The sequence below is a fragment of the Syzygium oleosum genome, unplaced genomic scaffold, assembly GCF_021117445.2.
Source record: "Syzygium oleosum isolate NSW1041296 unplaced genomic scaffold, Sole_v2.1 Sole_v2.06, whole genome shotgun sequence".
Lineage (NCBI taxonomy): Eukaryota > Viridiplantae > Streptophyta > Magnoliopsida > Myrtales > Myrtaceae > Syzygium > Syzygium oleosum.
In genome coordinates, this window is record NW_026607490.1 from 12792891 (window position 1) to 12799295 (window position 6405).

At 41.5% G+C, this 6405-nt stretch overlaps 1 long non-coding RNA gene across 1 annotated transcript; it reads right to left on the minus strand.

Annotated features, from left to right (window-relative positions):
• Positions 1 to 3806: 3806 nt before the first annotated feature.
• On the minus strand, positions 3807 to 6405 carry LOC130138350 (uncharacterized). The gene is made up of 3 exons (XR_008816756.1): positions 5982 to 6405; positions 5821 to 5892; positions 3807 to 3874 (listed from the first exon to the last, which is right to left on the minus strand). It is a non-coding gene; the product is annotated as an uncharacterized LOC130138350 (long non-coding RNA).

Here is a 6405-nt window from a genome sequence, read left to right on the forward strand (position 1 = left end):
CTTTTTCTGCCCCCACAAATCTGTGAGTTCCTTGTATGCGCCCATGGTTTGTGGTTGGTGTGACTTTGGTGCAATTCAGTGAATGTGCTCTGCTCTGATATTTCCATTACAGCAATTTTTCATTTTAAAAATAAAAATAAGAAGAAATAAGATTAGGGTTTTGACGAGTAGTTTATAAGATTCACAAAAATGGCATGCACGAGACTTATTAACTTCACTTCAGCCATGCAGGCATAAATGCTCCCCAAGGCCCCTTAATTTAATTAATTGCCTTCATTAATCATGCATTAAAGTTAGAGAGGATTTTTTTAAAAGATGAACTTACATGAAAGTTTACGTTTCCCTTGGGGGACAACCAATGGTGGGGGTGTGTACTTGCACACAAGATGTCAAATTTAAATTATTGCAAAAGCTTCAATCTGATTTGAGCATCTTCAGTGGGGTTGGCGAATTCTTGGCAAGATTACCCACTTAGGACTTAGGAGCGATGCTTTTATAACTGAAGACCGGAAAGAGATTCTCTAAACCCCCACCCCCCCAAAAAAAAATTAGCAAGCAAAAAAGAAAAGTAAGTTAAAAAGTACTCTCGAGGCTCGTTCCTTTGCTAATGGAAATAGAAAAGCTATCGATTTTTGAGTAGGCGATTCTTTTTTATGATATGCGTAGATTCGATCTTTGCTAATTTGATGTGCTTAACGATTGTCTCGACAAGTATGACGTTGGATATGTAAATTAGTATCTACAAAAGTGAATGAACAAACCAAGCCGAGAGATTAAGAAAGCACTCGGGAATCATTTTGATGTGTTGTGGTCTCTGAGGAGAATATTATTGCCACGAGAGATCCACTAAGAATCGAGCGTTAAATTTTTTCTGAAAACCCCCTGATCTACTACTGTTTAGCTGCATCCCTAAGGACTTCCTTTTGTCTGTATTTTACAATTCAGGTAGGGAATGATTTGATTTTTCCAACTATTGTTTGTCGCTCACTTGGAGTGAAGAAAGATCCTTATACCTAATTTAAGTCTTAAGAAATTCCATGAGTCACATTTTGAAAAGGGTCTTTTTGAGGAGTACTTTAAAGACAATTTAAAGGGTATGCTTATAATAATAGGAAGTGTTGATCAGGGCCCTTGTTGTATTTTAATGTGTGCTTTCAAAATATATAAAGAGTAAGCTTTGCATATTGTTGGAAAGCATCTCTTAATCGATATTTAATTTATTTGATTAATTGCACAGCTCCTTTTTTTTATTATAAATGTTGATATGGAAAGAATCGAAGGCTATTCATGAAGAATTCATTGGCAATTAAAATCGATACTCATGTCGGAAGGGATGTGTTGACAGCTGGATAGAGTACAAGCAAACTGTAAAAGCAAGTGTAGAAGCAACAGAGAAGGTTTGTATTAGAAAAAAAAAAAAAAGTGCAAAAGCAACGGCACAACGAATCATTAGGGGTGAGTAACTTGGACCGCCCAAACCGGGACCGGACCGGACCGGACCGGACTGACAAGTTTGGTCCGGTTCTCGGGACTATCAGTCCGGTTCCCGGTTCCTAAAAGCGGAACTGGTTTCCGGGCGGTCCGGTTCCCGGTTCCAAGGGGGAACCGGACCAGACCGGACCGGACCGACTATTTAATATATATTTTTGTTATTTTTTTCTTTAAAAAAATTAATAAAATGTGAACTAAACTCTAAGTGAACTTCATTATCATAAATTCATTGATAAAAAAATAGTAAAATGTGAATTAAACCCTAAGTGAACTTCATTGGCATAAATTTATTGACAAAAATTAGTAAAATGTGAACCAAACCTTAAGTGTTTGACCAAAAAAAAATCCTAAACTCTAAGTAACCGGTTCCATTGGACCGGACCGGACCGACGGTCCGGTCCGATTCCCGATCCTAGAACCAACCGGTCCGGTCCGCGGTTCCCAAAATTGAGAACCGGTTCTCTCGGTCCGGTTCCCGGTTCCACATTGGAACCGGACCGGACCGGGAACCGCTCACCCCTACGAATCATGGCGATTCAAACTCACTATTATAGATTTCGTGACCATTGGATTGTTAAATTAGAAGACCTAGTGCATATTCACGAAATATTTCCATGAATATTATGGGCAAAATCATGGACTAATTCCATTTGGAGATTGATGAACAGATGTGATCAAAACTTGCCGTATGTACAAATTTTTGTCTCAATGGCTGGATTGATTAAAGGTTCTACACGCGATTTAGGGGGAATTCCGATTAGATCTTGTACCGGTGGATGGAAGGACATAACAACTAGTTGATTTGAGCTTGATATTCGAATTTAGAGACCTATAAGAAGACCAAAACGACGAGCGGGGTAGTGTAAGTAGACGAGTGCTTGAAACAAGAGAAATTGAAGCATGTCGAGTGTTTTTGAGATCTCTCTTCTTTGTAGTATTGTAGTCAATTAACTGTTGATCCCAAGAGTAAACAAAAGCAGCATATCCATTTGTAAACACGCGACAGAAGTGGCTGTAATTAGATGGAAGACATTTGTCTAAGTGATCCGCAAATTATGCGAGAGAATCTTTGTAAACACTCAGATGTGTGATTTATTGTTTGGAGAGAGTGAGTCTATAGTGTTGTGTGTACAAAGTATGAAAACGACTATCGAAGGGTTCAATAGTTACTTAGACTATAGTGGGGCAGAAGCAAAGCTCGACTCCTCGTGGATGAAGAATCTGCACCTGTCACAAGGCAATACCTGCACTAAACTATTGGGTTTCAGCCCAATTGGGATGCTAGAGCTGGAAGAGAGAAGTAGGCACACCCAAGCCGAACCTCTGTAAATCTCATTTACAATTTTTCTTATCCTAAACTCTTTAATTTCTACATTATATGTCTCTAGTTCATCTGTGTTTCGGCTCTACAGAAAATTGGTCTTTACATATTCAAAAAACTAATTCATCCCCTCTCAATTGCATATTTGGACCTAACATGTACTTGAATTTCTCGTGACATGTGAAATCACCATATTTTATTCATTCTCATATCTTCGCGACCTAACCTTTGAAACTCACTAATGCGTAAGAGGTGAGAAAACCCTAAGAACACCTCAACTTATAGAGGTGAGTTTGAAACTTAGGAAAGTGAGTCATCCTTCCTCAGCCAAACACATGAAACCTAATATTTAACCCTTCACCTTTCCATCAGCATCAAGGAAAGCTCATAATGAAAACACTCCTAGACGCACGACAGACACTCCTAGAGAGTTTCATAACAAGCCCTACCTTTCCTTATTTTTTTCTTAGTTTTTTCTCTTGTTTAACTTTCGCTTTTTAAGGTTCGAGTTCTGCACAGGATTGGAAGAGGCAGGCGTTTTTATAAGAGAGCTAGATCGATACAGACAAGCACCGACTAACACCAGCTCCCTAGCATTCCGTGCAGAGCCGACATTTCGCACTGTCACTTGTTGGGAGCCAAGTGTAAGAGATCAGCCTCACATGTTCTTGTATGAAAACTGCAAAACCGGTTAAAAGAAGAAAAAGGAACAAAATTTCAATGCTGAAAATTGATGATACTTGGTGTAGAGACCCCAAAGTTATTAGCCAGCACATTGCCAGTTATTACGATTCCTTGTTCAAGACAGTGGGTACCAGGAACTTCAATCCAATACTAGACCAATGTTCCTTTCCTGGCCAAGAAGAAATGAATGAGGCTTTGATGGCACCGGTCACCTTAGAAGAAGTAAAACAAGCTACATTTCAGCAAGGAGCTACTACAAAGGCCCTAGGACCTGACGGGATGAATGGCCTATTTTACTAGCATCGTTGGGAGGAATTACAGCACGATTTACACGGACTAGTCAGCTCCTTCTTCCAATCAGGACACCTTGACCCAGAGCTAAACAAAACACACATCGTGATTATCCCTAAAGTTACAATCCCAGAAAGCATCACACAATTCAGACCTATTAGCCTATGCAATTTCAGTTACAAAATCATCTCTAAGGTGATGGCGAACCGCCTTAAGCCCTGGCTCCCAAATCTCATAGCAATAGAACAGAGCGCCTTTGTGACCGGGAGACAGATTCAAGATAATATTTTTATAGTCCAGGAGATCCTTCATCAGCTAAGAGTTCGGGAGAGAAAAAAGAAGTTCCAGGCGATCCTAAAGTTGGACATGCAAAAAGCTTACGACAAAGTTGAGTGGGACTTCCTTTGTGCTAGCATGAAGAAAATGGGCTTCTGCGAAGAGTGGGTGTTGTTGGCGAAAGAGTGTATCTCCTCTGTCACATTCAGTGTAAAAGTGAACGGAGAACCTTTAAAGTACTTTCAACCTTCTCGGGGAATTAGACAAGGAGACCCACTATCTCCTTACTTGTTTATAATCATGGCGAACATGCTATTGTCCCTACTAAGAAAGGCTGTAGATGATGGGAGTTTGAAAGGTATCAAACTAAACAGGAACTGCCCTACTCTGTCACACCTGCTATTCGCTGACGATGCTATCTTCTTCCTGGATGGGAATATAGGTGAATGTCAAAATCTGGCCAATATCTTAAACCAATACTGTTTCACATCAGGACAAGCAATCATTCTAAACAAATCCGGGATCTTCTGTAGCGCGGGCTGCCCTCAAAACCTTAAAAGCAACACGGCGTCCGAACTAAGAGTACCAATCATGGAGAAAACTGGGAAATATCTTGGCATTCTATTAGATTGGGGACAAACAAAAAAACAGATGTTCGCGTGGATACTAGCAAGGGTAAACATGAAGTTGGAAGGCTGGAAGGAAAAGCTGCTCTCAAAGGCGGGCAAGGAGATTTTAATCAAAACAGTGGTACAAGCTCTTCCCCAATATGCAATGTCCATATTCAAAATCCCCATTTCGGTGTGCAAGGCAATTGAGCAGAAAATAGCCTCCTTTTGGTGGAAACAGAACTCATCTAAATCGGGTATCCACTGGAAAAAATGGGAACTTCTCAAAGAAAGGAAAATAGATGGTGGATTGGGCTTTAAGGATCTAGTTACTTATAACAAAGCTATTCTAGGAAAGCAAGCATGGAGACTTGTTCAAGATCCGACAGCATTGTGGAGCCAGCTACTTAAAGGTATTTACTTCCCCAACGGAAATCTATGGAAAGCTACAAAGGGATCCCGCCCCTCATGAGGGTGGCAAAGTTTACTAATGGGAAGAGATGCCTTAAGCCCAGACGTGAAATGGCTGGTCGGGAATGGAGATTGCATTAACATCAGAGAGGATATATGGCTGGGACGGGGATTAATAGGAGGCCCAGCAAACCGAGATGACCCACAAAAAGTCGCAGAACTGATCAACCAGGAGACAAAAACATGGGATGTTAATCAGTTACAAAGGATGTTTCAAGGGGAAATTGAGAGTGAAATTATGGCCATACGGTTAAAGCCAATCCCGGACAGTGATAGACAAATTTGGACAGGAAACTCATCAGGGGAATATTCGGTAAAACAGGGTTACTCCAAGCTACGAGCTGTGTCAACCAAGCTAAATACAGATCTAGCGTCCTCCTCTTATCAGTAGCCCCGCTCACTATGGACAAAGATATGGAAACTACAAAACGAGCCAAAAATCCGTTTCTTCCTGTGGTGTGTGTGTCACAATGCTCTGCCTACATCAGAAAATCTATACAAAAAAAAGGCCTTACCCAACCCTTTATGCCCAATTTGTCGGGAAAACCTAGAAACAACAGAACACATATTCGCCTATTGCAGCTGGACAAACAACATCTGGTCAGATCCGAGGCTTCGAGTGGATGTATCGCCAGCAAATTTATCAAGAATGGATAAATGGTTTGACGAATCCCTTACCAACATCACAGAACAGTCCGGCCGAGAGGTGCTTGCAAGAATTCTCTGGCAAATCTGGAAGGCAAGGAACGCCTGGGTTTTCCATCAAATCAGCCCAAGATCGGGAGCAATCGTTGATGAAGCAATTAATCTAAACGGTAACTACCGGGAGCAAAACTTACCTGTGTCGTGAAGCTGGCGGGTGAAATCCAAGACAGCGCGATGGACGTGCCCAGAACATGGAAGCTGGAAATTTAACGTAAATGGGTCGTGGATCGAAGGGGAAATAGAGGGATCGGTGGCTGGGGTATGCAGGGATCATAGAGGTTTGTGTACTGTGGGGTTTGCTAGAGCTGCGTCTGCTTCCTCCCCGCTGGAAATTGAAGCTGCAGCAGTGAAGGAAGCTCTGCGTTGTCTGGGAGAAGAGGCAGCGACGAAGAACAATCCAGTGTTGGAAGTCTGCGTATAGTCAGACAACGCAGCTTCAGTAAAATACGCTCATGACCCAGCTTTGAGACCATGGGATTTGAGGAGTCTGTTTGAGGAATGTAACAAGTTACTCTCCCAATTAAAGAGGGTTTCTCTAGTCCACTGTCCGCGCGAGTC